Below are 13,530 nucleotides of genomic sequence, written 5' to 3'. Positions count from 1 at the left end.
ACCCGCAAAGCCCCTGGATGTGTCCATCACAGATGTCTGCTGTCCTTCCCACAGCCTCCCTGCTTCCCCTCCCAGGATGGAGGCTGGGAGCTGCAAGATATCCATTACACACAGGAATGTAACAAGAGCTGAAATCACTTTCTGTCAGGATCGTTTTGAAGAGGCTTTTCATGAGCTTAGGAAACAGTTTGTGAGAAAATAGACCCCTTCTAACCTTAAGTACCTTTCTAACCCTTTCTAAATCTGTGACCTATCTGAGCAAAAAGGGCTTTCCTTCCTCCATGTTCCATTAAAAAAAACCAACAGAAAGAAAAACCCAAATAGAATACACTTCTTTGAGCCACATTTAAAGCGTTAAGTTACTGAAAAAGAAAAATTTTTAAAAGACTCTTTCATGCCTTGTCCTCCTGGTTTAGCTCTGCTTTATCAGTATATGGTCAATTATGAAATAAAAATTAACCAATTTCTCTCTTGCAATCATATGAACTCAGGGCTCAGTCTTGAAAAGTAGGATAACTATCCTCAAATTCCCACATGTTTATGTTGCTTTAATTTTAATGTGTAATTCCCTGAAAGTACATGGCTTCTTTTATCCCGAGAACTAAAGAAGTCACAAGCTTTTATTTGTGACACTAATAACAGTCTCTAAACCCAGATTGTAGAGGATTACAAAATGGTTTAGATCAACATAATGATCTGACTGTGATCTGTGTGTAGGTGCTTAGAAAATCCACGCTGCTGAAACCCATAGGCTGCCCTGTATTTACAGGGAACATCCAAACAGCTCCAGGAGCTCAGACCTGAATCCCACTCGGTTCAGTCTCAAAGACACATCCAGGAACAAGGCAGAAAACACAGAGCATTCTGGTCTCTTATGTTTACAGGTCAGTGTAAACAGTGAGGACCAAGATTTGTAGGTCAAAAAAAAAAATACAAGTGTTCTGCTGGAAGCAACAGGGTGATATAACAGCAGATTCAGACTCATTTTAAACTGCGTATGTAGTCTGAGGCAACAAAAAGGAGTGTAAGAATTCATTCCCATGTCAGACAGTCTTTATCTCCTGTTTCTGAATAAATGGAAAGATGTCTGATGCCCAAAGATGTATTTACAGATAACATCACAGTGCTAGGCTCATTCTGAAAGCAACATCTGTAAATAAAGCCTTCTTTCCTCTTTACCCCAGCTGAGGAGAAAGCCTCAGGAAAAGGCACAGATTCAACCAAAGTGGTTTTATTTGTTTGCTATGAAGAGACAGTATCAGTGGCAAGAGCTTTCCTACATTGGATTTTGCAAGCATGAAAGGATAAAAGCTCTTCCTCTTCTTCAACCTCTAAATATGTGAGATTTGCAGGTTCCACTGCCTGGGATCTGAAATGCCTGGGGCTGGAAGCCTCCGCAGCCGGCTGTAAGCCCTTCTCTACCCAAGCCCATCTGTCCCCTGCAATCCAGAGTGGCTGGAACACTATCTGCACTGGGGGCCAAGGCTTAACAGCAGAAAAACCAGAGCCAGCTGCAGAACCAGGTCTGCTTGGCATAGGTGAGGGATAACAGCATCACTTTGCTCCTTCTCCCATTTAAAAATCCAGCCCTATGGATGATCCCTACTTCAGCCACACCAGCAATTCATCTGGAAACTGAAAGCTGTGGTAAATTCATCCATTCTTGAAAAGCTAAGTTGTTGGACTAAGTAGCTGTAGAAGGCAGAATTCCACAGATTATTTTATCAGTGCACTAGGAAGACTTGGAACAAAAGTGAGTGTAACATTTTGGTTAGAAAGTGAATTAAGTAACCTTAAGCAGGACGATGCTGTCCACAGATGATACAATCACCAACCAGCCCTTTCCACTTACACAGCTCCATGTACACCTTAGAGACACCAGATTTGTGTTACTCCCATTTTACAAACAACACAGCTACGAGCCCCAGCCAGTATCACACAGCAACTGGAATCCCAGACAGAAACCAAGAGCATTTTAATTCCTCCATCCTCACCCAGTGCTGGGCTTAAGTTCAAGAACAGCATCCTGAACCTCCTCAGTGCTCTGGAAACGAAGGGGAGATACCAGGCTTACACAACCTCGGTATCGAGCCCAGCACTCCACACTTGTGACAGGCCCAAATTAAACACTTAAAAATCCGACAGTTTAACAACTCCATAATCAGCTGAGCTGAAAGCTGCTTCCCTTCAGCAGGGAAGTTTAAAAACGTACACACTGACTAGGGATTTCAGTCTCTAGTGTCTCAATTGTTGCTGAAGAGTATTTGAAAATTAATTGCATTTCATGATTGGCTAAACTCCCCGGAGAAACATTTATTGTAATGTTAACGAGAGATAATTACATAAGTAAATGGTTCACCTGAAAAGTGTTTAACACCTAACTTGCTTCATCAGAAAGTCCTTCTTTAATGGTCTCTATTAAATAAATGATGTCTCATTCTTAATTTCAAAGCAAGTCCTGCAAACAGGTACCACTGAACTCCACAGACATTAACTGTGCACAATCACCTCTGCAACAGACCCAGCTGAGGGAAGGAGAGTTGTCACATTAACTCAGTCATTTCAAGCCTTTCAATCACTGCTTTGGGTTTTCCTTTTTTCCAAGCCACTACAACGTTTTAAATCACCCTCCTCCACAATAGCCTGAATGGTAAATTGTCTTACAGCCCTTTCTTTTCTTGATCCATGAAGTGAGTTTTGACTCCTCTGGGAGAACATGGACCACTCAACCACCCACTTTGTATTAAAATATATAAAAGGCCTCTAAAGCACGTGTGTTTTGAGAACACAGAGAGGATATAGAGCCTGCACCACCGCAATGTGATGTCTCACAAAGCAGAAAGCAGAAAGCCATTAATATTTCAGGAGCCTCTTTGCAAAGGCTCTAAATAAAATGCAAAGAACACTGTCAGGACAGATCCTTCTGGTGTCAATGGTCTCTGTAATTTTATATTTTTTTTCCAGAACAGCTGAAAAAAGGAATTTCAGAACAAAGCTTGAAGCTGAAATCACATTGATGACTGGTACACATTTCACAGCATGTCAGCCAAACGCTGTGTCTGCACAGGAAGAGGAAATCCAGTAACGATAACTTGCATTTCTCAACCCCTCTCAGGAAACTCTACAGCCCTCACTTGAGGGGCAGAAGAATTATTACCCCTATTTTATACTGGAGCTACTTCCATATTTCTTTTGTAAAAAACAAAAAATGTAAGTTTATGTTGTATTTTCATCTAAACGTAATTTTTAAAAGGTGGAGAGCACATAGCACTGTCTTCTGATACAACATTAACATCAATACCCAGATTCCTGGAGGAAATGGTATCATTTATGAGCCCTAGTAAACAAAGATGAATGCAATTCTAAACAAATAGGACAAGACTGGCCAGAACAATGCAGATCAAAGTCCCCAGGCTGAGCTGAACTTGCTGTCAAACAGGATGGACGCTGCTGGAAATTAAAGGTTTTTTTCCCTGGGAAGACAAGAGGAGAGATTCTTGGAGTAGTTTTAGGAACTCCTAGGGACCAACAGGAGAAGCAAACATTAGAAAAAACTCAATGCTACTTTGCTGAAATTCCACTTCCTCTGGGATAAGGAAAGGGGCAGTGATTATTCTGCAATTATTTAGACTAGTGGGGAGCTGCTCACTGTGTTTAACTGCTAGTAGCATCTCGAGTCTCCAGGGCAGAGTAGCAAGTGTTTACCTCTGCAGCTTGGAATTGCAGGAGTTTCCCCTCTGCCCTGGAGGAATGGAGCAGGAACCTGCTCTGGGAGCTGCAGGGAAAAAGATGAGTGCAGTGGGGGAAGAAGAAAAATATTCAAACCTAGAAAGGAGGAAAAAAAACCAAAGCAATAACCCAAGAAGAATTTTTAACTTAGAAGTTTCATTTTTATCCTCCACAACTGCAGCTGTGTCCTGATCTCCTCTTTGCCTCCTAGTGCAGGGATCTCTTGTTTTTCTGCAGTTTTTCTGGTTCACACTGGTGTGCCCAAGCAGTTCAGTAGGATTCCTGCACCCATCCTGCTTCCAGGGCTGCAGCTTCCTGTTAAACTTGACCCAAGTCACACATGCAGTGGAGTCAGCTCAATTCAGGAAAATGTGCTGGTAATGCACAGCTGAGCTCCAAATTCCTCATAAAAGCCTTAATCCAAAGCTCCCAGAAATCACTGGAAGATGCACACTGATGCCAAGACAGTCTCTGCTTTGTAACAGAGGGATCAGGGGAGAGAAACAATACCAAGGAGCAAGGAAATGAAAAGATTAAAACCAGCTCCTCAAAACTCTTGTGGCTTCAGTGATGCAAAGCCAGGCTCTGCTTTGCTTCCAACACCCCTTGCACTGTTTGAGATCTTTATGCAGGTCCCAAGACAAGCTCCTCTCCCTTGCAGCCCTTGTTGCTCTTTCAGGTCAATCCCCTTTCTGCCAAAATTCCTCTCGGGCCATAGAGAGGCTCACAAACAGGACCTGAACTTCCTGCAGCAGAATGACACCAGGGAGAAAACCACTGGACAATATAAACCATCACAGTCTGGCTAATCCAGACTAGGACACTGCAAATGTAGGGCAGTAGTGAGATCTAACACCACCATCATCTACATTCCACACACGGCTGGGGGTGTGTTTACACCCCTGTGCAGAGAGGCTGCAGCAGCCCTGCTTGTCTGGTGTCACACCAGTGTCAACTCCGAGCAGCTTTTACACCAGGTCCTCACTCAGTGCCACTGGCACTGGGGCTCCCTCCCCACAGCTGCTCCTGGGTCACAACAAACCAACCCAGAAAAGGCAGCCCAGGCCTGCATTGTTTCTGTAAAGTCCCACCTGGTGTGGGCACTTCATTTTGTTATTAGCATTGATATTAGGAATTATTAGTTCAGGGCCGTACAGAGATTCTCAGCCACCATCTAGAAGAGACTCTAGAGGCAAATTTAACAAAAAATCTACAAATTAATTTTTAGGTTGTGTGTTTTGTCTTGGGTTTTGGTTCAGGGTGATTTTTTTTCTGTTTTGTTCTGGCTTTTTCTTCAAACCAAGTCTTAAATTCCTGTTAAGATTTCAGCTATCAGGGAGAAAATGCTTTACTGCCATTACCATTTATTTTAGTCATGCGTGCCTTCTCTCAAACCATTACACTGGCAAAAATGCCATTTCACTGGCACAAAAGTACATGGGAATGCTGGGGACATTTGTTGGCATTTTTACATCAGTCATGTCCTGCTGTTTCACACAGGACTGCATGAGGCCATGGACCTCTCTGTAAAGTCTCAGGTGGTCCCAGTTCCCATCCTGAAAAATGCAGTCTGACTGAGAGGTCACTGCTCTCAGCTGCTTATTAGCTTTTGTCCTCTGGAAGCTCTGAGTGGCACTCATCTGTCCAGACAGCAGGATGGAGAAAGATTTCCTAATTCAGGTTAGGAGAGGTTTAAAAAAAAAAAACAACCAAGAAAAAAAAACCCAAAAAACCTACCCCCCCAAAAAAACCCCAAAACAAAAAAAAAAAACCCTTATATATACACACACACATATATATCTATATGTATATATAAAACCCAGCTTCACTTAAAAATTTAAATTAGGTTTGAGCCAACACAGATAAAATTATCTGAAGCAAACCAGGGTGTGCTTATCCAACAGACTGTCTGCTCAGCAGACAGCATTGCAAAACTCAGGAGAAAATATCTAACTATAGATATTGATACTTCTAATTCAATAATGCTTATCTTTTGGGAATATTTTCAAAACTGCTATTTTCTTCTTAAGCTCAGAGAACCACCCCGACACAAGAGGAAAAGAGCTGTCCATATTAAATCAGCTCTCTAAATTCATTTCACCCTCATAAAATTTTATTGCAAAAGATGATATCAGACACACTTTAAGTAAGAAACCCATGACTCAATTATTTTCTTTTACTGAACTGTGGTATTCCAATTGAAATGAGTCAGTGGTGCATGACAGAATCTACTTATTCCAACAGGATACTCAATAAAAATCCTACTAATGCACCTTTCATTTAACATATTACTGATAGAGAAAACCCATGATATGCAGCTCTGACATTGCTCAGGAGTTTTTGCTCTTGGGGCAAGGGAGATGTTTCAGATTAAGCAAGTTGAAAAGAGAGAGTTAAATAGGATTGTTCCAAAATAATTCAGAGAGTTTGATACCAGCACTCACACAATGTCTTAGGAAATGCTGGCATTTCAATGCAAATTCCTGACAGGTAACAGAACCTTCAACTCTCACGATTTCTTGGAACTGAGGAGGAAAGATTTGAAGCAATCTGACTTCATGGTAGCTGCAAACCACCAGCAACCTGGTTTACAACTCTGCAATGTTTAGTGTCTTTCCAGTAAGAACAGAAGTTAAGACGGGTCTGTTTCAATAAATATTTTTTACTGACTGACAGATGAAATTTAATATTGAAACAGAGCCTCACATGAATCACTGCTGAATATGAAACAATAACAAACACTTTAAGCAGCAATCTTCAAAGTTTTAATCATAATTTCAGGAAAAAATTCTCATCAAGTTCTACCAGAAATCTATGTCAAGGCATAGTTTGGGTTGAAAGGGACCTTAAAGATCATCTATTTCCAACCTCTTGCCATGGGCAGGGATGCTTACCCACTAGATGAGGTCTATCAGCTATTGTGGCTCACCAATATTTGGATATTTCCCCTTTTACCACATTTAATGGTATTTAGAAAAATAACCTCATCCACCTGACCAAGCCCTCACACTTTACACACCAAGCTTTTTGCATACACCATGCACCACTTGGCACAAAAGGCAAATATCTCTCTCAGGACATCTCCACAAATATCATTCCATCTGCCTTTCCATACCCTCAGCAGCCAGGTGCAGTTCTGTAAACCTTGAAAAGATTAGAAAGCATTTAAACCTCAAAGAAAAATACATGGATCACTTTATAAAAACAAAAAGCTGACCGTGAATGTGGGGAAGGAGAAAAGGATGAGGAAAAAGTTTCAGTAAGCTCAGATCTGTCAAGAAGATAGACTTCACATGCCTCAGTGTTTTCTTTATCACCTAAATAAATTGAACCATCAACTGGAAAAAGGTCACACAGCAGACAGCAGTGTGTGATTTTAAAGCTGCTAGATTTCCCCTCCTCCATTAGAGCTTGACAACAATGTCAGTCTAAGGGCAAATAAAGAAAATGAGAGTTGGAGAGACTTATTACAGATGCATGGAGCTGGGTTTGTTTGGTTGTGGAGGTATTTTGTTTTAAGACTTCATATAACTCATTGTATACCTCAGTGGTCAAAATGCCAACTCCTCACAGCCACAAGCCATTGCTTCCCCCAGTTTTTGTTGTAGAAATAGGTAGACAGCACTCAACTCTTCCATTTTGTAGGCATCTGAATGACTTAGCAAGCAAAGTTGAGCTGGATGCTTCCAAACAAATGGAAATGCAGTGTGTACTGCAGAAAATGAAATACAAACTGCCAGATTACAGGAAACTGAGAATAATACACCAAAATGCACACAGTCACATTCAACAGTAAGATGATCCCTACTGGAGCTCCATTTCTGGATTTCAAAGTTGATCATGAGCTCGACAAGAACACAGCAAATTCATTTCAGCCACGACAAATTAATTCTATACTACCAATACTTAATTGATAACTGAGTGACTGCAAAAGTTCAGGCTAAAAATAACATGTTTTGGCAACTATCAAAAACCATCAGGATGTTTTTCAATTAGAAGGAAAAAGACAAACAGTCATGCCTTGCCTACACTGCAAAACTAAGGGAAAACAGAGAAACACTACTGTGTGGTGCTGGCCCATCATGGGAAGACAGATTTGCACCAGCCTCAGGCAAAACATTGTTCAGTTTCCACAGTTATAGCAAAAATGGTTTTGTTTGGAGAGAAATGCCATGCTGAAGCTAAGAAGTTCACCACCACTCTGTCCTGATGAGGAACAAGAATCAAGGTCTTCAGCCTGGAGTTCACTTGATAAAATGCACATTTATCACATCTGTGAGCAGCCAAGACATGAGTTCCACGAGTCACAACTGTGTTCCTGTCCATGGGTGTCGAGGAAGAGGTGCTTGCTCAGACTTCCCTGTGCATCCCTTTGCTTGGCAGCCCTCGAGTTGTGTCACTCAAAACCCAACAAATAAAATAATTTGAGTCATTTTTTTTTGTCTGCATGCTGTCTTTAAAAAGCAGGCACTTGTTGCATCAGCAGACCGTGAAATGTATATAACCAAGTGACACCAATAAATCCATTTCAAGCACAAGTGTTTGTTTACACAGAGCTTTCACCTTTTTAATTAAAACAACCCAACCACTGGCAAAGGCAAACACTTAATGGCACTACATTTCAGAGGCATTTCTTTTAAAGCCATTCACCAAGATCCAGAATTCTGCATAAAGCCTTGAACTTCCATTTACATTTCCTTGAGTTAGTTATCCTTTTTTTTCCCAAATTACTTGGCAATGAATATTTATTAGATGTGACCTCAAAATTACCTCAATATTTAGGCAGTTCATGCAATGTTTTAAACACACAGCCCATTTTTCCAAGTTTAAATGACATATTTGCAATTTGACACCGTTAGTTTATGTAAACTGTGCCTAAAGCACATTTTCCTGTTTTCAAACATGGATCACCCCGATTGAGACAACCCTCATCCCTCTCTGGACTGGTTTTTTGCACCACAAACTATTTAGTTGTCATTAATCCTTCCCTATGGCACCTGTCTAAGTGGTGAGTCTGTGAAAACAGGATCATATAGAAATAATTGTTTTACAGTAACACAGGTTGAACCTGTTGCAGGGAAAGCTCTGGAGCTCACTGCATCCAAACACTGCTGAAGGTCTGTACCTGCTTCAGTTGTCAGCACAATACATCAACATATGCTTAAATATGAAGAGTTAAATATTTTCCTACTAATTACTTCACAAAAACATCCATCCCCAGACTTATCTATTATGGCAATTTATTCAGTTTATAGCCAGGTGAATTTTCTCTTTATATTAACTCATATATTAACTTATATTATCCCATCTCTTATGAATGGGATAGATGATGGATCTTTATCCCAGTGTGTTTGTAGCCTCAGAAAGGTTACAGAACCCAAGCAGGGTTAACACACACCAGGTTTGGTACATCAAATTAAAGTCTGAATAACACCCTGATGTCCTGTGCTGTAAAAATTAAAGTTCCAGTTTCCAGCAAAGGTTTTTTTTTCCACACTGTACTTCTCTCACCACTGATTCAAGCACTAACAAAGCCTACCCAGGGCTTACAATTGTAGAAACACCAGGGAAGGCTGGGAACAGGGCTGGGCTGTTTGAAAACTTGTGTTACTCACTCTGCTAGTTCCCTAAAACAAAACATCCCACATGCAAGAATTCATAATGGCCAATTCAGAAAAGTATTATTTCCATACAAGCCATTCCACAGCTCAGGCTTTCAGCTGCAGATTGTTATGAGCATTTGTAGCCAGCTAAGCCTCAACATCTTGTCTCACAAGAGGTGCTTTGGAAACAGAGCACAGCAGCCTTCCCTCTCCTGGCCACACCAAGACCCTCATGATTTCACAGACAGCTCACAGATCAGCTTCAGCCCCACACTCACAAGAGTTTTAAGATAGAACATGAGCTGTTTGAAGGGCTGTATTTACACAGGACCAAAACCAGACAACCAAAGCTCCACATGATATGACAGCTCTGTAGTGCTCTCACCCAGCCCAATCTACATTGGAAATGAAACAGCATCTGCTTCTTCTCAGGTTAAACACCAGCAGCTTTGCAGCAGCCTCTTTGGAAAGGCTTTCATTTGTGAACAGACATTTTCTGCTGTGAGTTTGAAACAAAACACGGTGATTATCTAACAAGCATGAACCTGCATCCATAACACATGTGCCAGCACAAAGATAAAAGCCAACCCTTACTGGTTGATTTTGAAGAATCAATGTCAACCATTCAATCGATTTTCTTTTCCACTCAGCACTCAAATCAGACTTCATCTGTGCCTGCAGTGGCCCAGTGGATTCTTGCAGCACTCCAGACAGCAAGCACACCTCTGAATAAAAGTCCTGCACACCCTGGTGTCCCAAAAAGCTCCACTGCACGTTGATAGCAGCTCTCCTCCAAGGGGAAAGCAGGCAAACCCTAGGCTATTCCACAGCTTCTCATTTCCCACTTTGACCAATCAATGCACTGATAAATCTCTCATGATATTTTAAATGTGCAAACAATATCTTTTTTGTTGCTGTAAAGCTGCACAGTTTTCCTCAGGCATTTGCTGTTTGTATTTCTGCTATGACAGTAACAGTCAAGTGCCATCAATGAAAATTCATGGTCTATTGAAAACTTTAGAGGAGAAAAAAAAAAAAGTCACCTCTGAGCACACTGGGTGTGAACTGACAGCTTCTTTTTGAGCTGAAGACAAAGGATAACAAATAGGATAACAAGTAATACTGACTTTAATTCATTTTTTTGCAGATATTCATAGAACCATAGAATGGCCTGAATTGGAAAATACCTTAGAGATCATCCAATTCTAGCCCCCCAAGTCCTGGTTCCAAGTTCATCCAGAATAGTTTCAAAAAACTAATTCTCTTTCCTTATGGCCATGACTGCATATTAATCAAAACAAATTTTAGGCATACAATGATAAAAAGCTATCCCACCTTAATTTCTTAGCTGCACTTAGCAGTGCCATCAGTCCAAGGAAGGCAGTACATGCTCTGCTGAAATGGATTTGCCATTTTGACCATCTGATAGTTAGAGATGGTATGAGAATTTTCTTTGACAAAATTCAGTGCAAGTTTCTTCTCTACCACTGTTTTGACAACTCCATTCAACAAAATGTCTCTGACTTCTAACAAGAGATAAGAATCAGGCCAGTATTGAGCATTTCAATGATCTGGCTCTTTCATTGCCATCACTGCACTTCAGTGCTTAAAATTCCTTAAAATATTACTTTCAAATAAAACCTAGATCTTTCCTTGTTGTAACAATCACCTCCTAAACCTGAATGAACACTACAACAGGGTAAGGGGTCTGAGTCAGAAGCCAGCCTGCACCAGAGCTAAGGAGAGAAGCGATTGCTGGTATTCATTTCAAGGGAACACTCATTCCAGCTGATATTTCAAATGTCAAGTTGGTATTAACTGCATCAAGCACTGATCAAAATACACAAGACAAGAGATTGCTGAGAAAATCATCACAAGCATCTAAATTGGCTGTCAGCACTAGGAGGAGTTTGGGAAGGTACAAACCTTTAGCATCTCCCTATGCTCCCTTCTGCTGAGGCTCTGTATTTTTGATGCCCTGATATAAAAGACAAACTCTCTCTCAATAAATTAGAGGGAAGAAAAGGTAGCTAAGAAATAGCACTTGCTCCAGAGCCTGCTGGCACGTGACCACCCATTAATTTAGGACACTGAGCGGGAATTGCTGGCTGGCTCTGTGCACACACAGCTTTCAGCAACAGCTCTGTACCTGATTTGCAAGCGATGTGCTGAACATTACAGAAAGTTTATAGAGTATATAAATTCCTTATAAGATAGAAACTGCTGTGATCTACTCCCTCTTATAATTCACAATTTCACCAAAATCCTGTTTAAGGTGGAAACTGATAAAATATTGAAAACTGTTTTTCAATCTAATCCAATCTTTAATAACAATTAGACAAAAAAAAAAAAAAAGAAGTCTTCACTACAGTGATGCAGGTGGCTCTTAGGCAAAAGGACCAGGTAACTTCTCACCATCTCTTTCAGCCTCTTCTGCTACTTCCAAAAAGATTTATGAAGTTTTTAAAAGCAGCAAGTTAATGGAAGAAACTAAACCTCCCCACAGCATCCTCTGAAAGTGAACATGGCTCTTCATGTCCTGACAAGCAGGTTCTCACAAGCCTCAGCCCAGCAATTAAAGATATTATTGCCTCTTTATTTTGCTCCTCTGTCGGAAATTACAGCTCCTTTAACAGGGACCACAGAAGGGCTGTGTCCTTGCCCAGGCTCAGCCGGGTGCATTAACACAGTCCCCAGTGACAGCTCATGCTAATATGCCACACAATAAGTGTGATTAACTGAAGTCCTGACACATTCCCTCCTGCCACGATGTCACAGGGGCAGGGACATGCAGCAAGCAGCCAGGCAGGGATGCTGGAATGTACTGCAAGAAAGATTTTCCCAAGGACACTGGTCAGACCCCTTGGAACAAGAAGGATGAAGTGTTTCAGCTGCTTCTAGAAGGTAATAAAAGGCTTTTTCTAGAAGAACAGATCTAAAGACAATAAAATGTTGGAATTCCAACAGAATTTTCCTAAAAATAAAGATGTTAACAATGTTAAAAATACTAGACAATACATAAACTTACAAATGAGAAAAACAGGTATAATAGGAAACTCTAAGCTCAGAGCTCAGGATCATAGAATAGATAGAATTGGGAGGGACCCACAGAATCACCAAGTCCTAGATTTTCTAGAACAATTATTAACTTTAATATTGTCTCTCATGCCACAAAAAACTCCTATGTGCTAATGTAAGCAACATATAACCATCAACATAAAGCTTTTTATTAAATTAAAAATTAAAGAATTATCTTCAATATTGAAACAATTCTGCATCATTGAACCCTTCTCCTCTTTCACAGTTTCGGATTTTTGAAACACCAAATCTTGCCAGACCAAAACTAATTCTGAAAACATCACAGCAGTACACAAAGCTTTTTTCTCTGCAAAATATTGATATGACACCTCTAGGGCAGTTATCCATAAGTTAATTCCCTGTCAGACTGATATCCAGAAGTACTCAAGAAGTGGGAATGCAGCAAGCAAACCACAGGTCCAGCCCTACTTCAACACAAAGGGAAAAAACCCATTTTGCCCCAACACATTTGGGGCACAGATTGGGCCCAAATTCCCCTCACCAGCCCCTCTCTCAAGGTGGAGCCTTTCAACACACAGCCTTTGAAGAACCATAAAATCTAAAATGTTATTTTCAGCACATGTGTTTGGTGGTGAGAGCATACAGTGAAGGCAGCTCTTCCTGTTCACACTCCAGCACTTTGTATTTCCAACTTCCTGTAACTATTCACACTTCCTAATAACAGCTGGCAGTGGATGTGCATTCAGTGAAGTTCACACAGACTCAAAAAATACCAGTAATAATAACCAGCTTATACTTTCCTGATGACATTTACAGGTAATGATGTAGTAGACCACTGGTAAGCCCCAGGTTTAGAAGTATTGACTCACTCTGTGCTTTCCTAAGGGTATTACCTTTCATTGTATATAATACAATAATAACATCATTTATTATACATCTTCTGTGCTTTCTCCAAAGGTATTACCAAATCTGAAACCCAAAAACACCTGGGTTTCTTTTTGTTGTTTTTGTTTTCTGGGTAATTTGGGCATTTTTTTTCTTTGATTAGTTTTGTGTTTTGTTTTGTTGGGGTGGCTTTTTGTTGCTGTTGTTTTTGTTTAAACAATGGAGCTAGTTTCTACAACTTGTATAAATCCATATCAGCTTATTGATCTAAGGG

This window comes from Parus major, chromosome 18 (genome assembly GCF_001522545.3).
Source record: "Parus major isolate Abel chromosome 18, Parus_major1.1, whole genome shotgun sequence".
Taxonomy (NCBI): domain Eukaryota; kingdom Metazoa; phylum Chordata; class Aves; order Passeriformes; family Paridae; genus Parus; species Parus major.
This window is presented reverse-complemented; position numbering follows the sequence as displayed.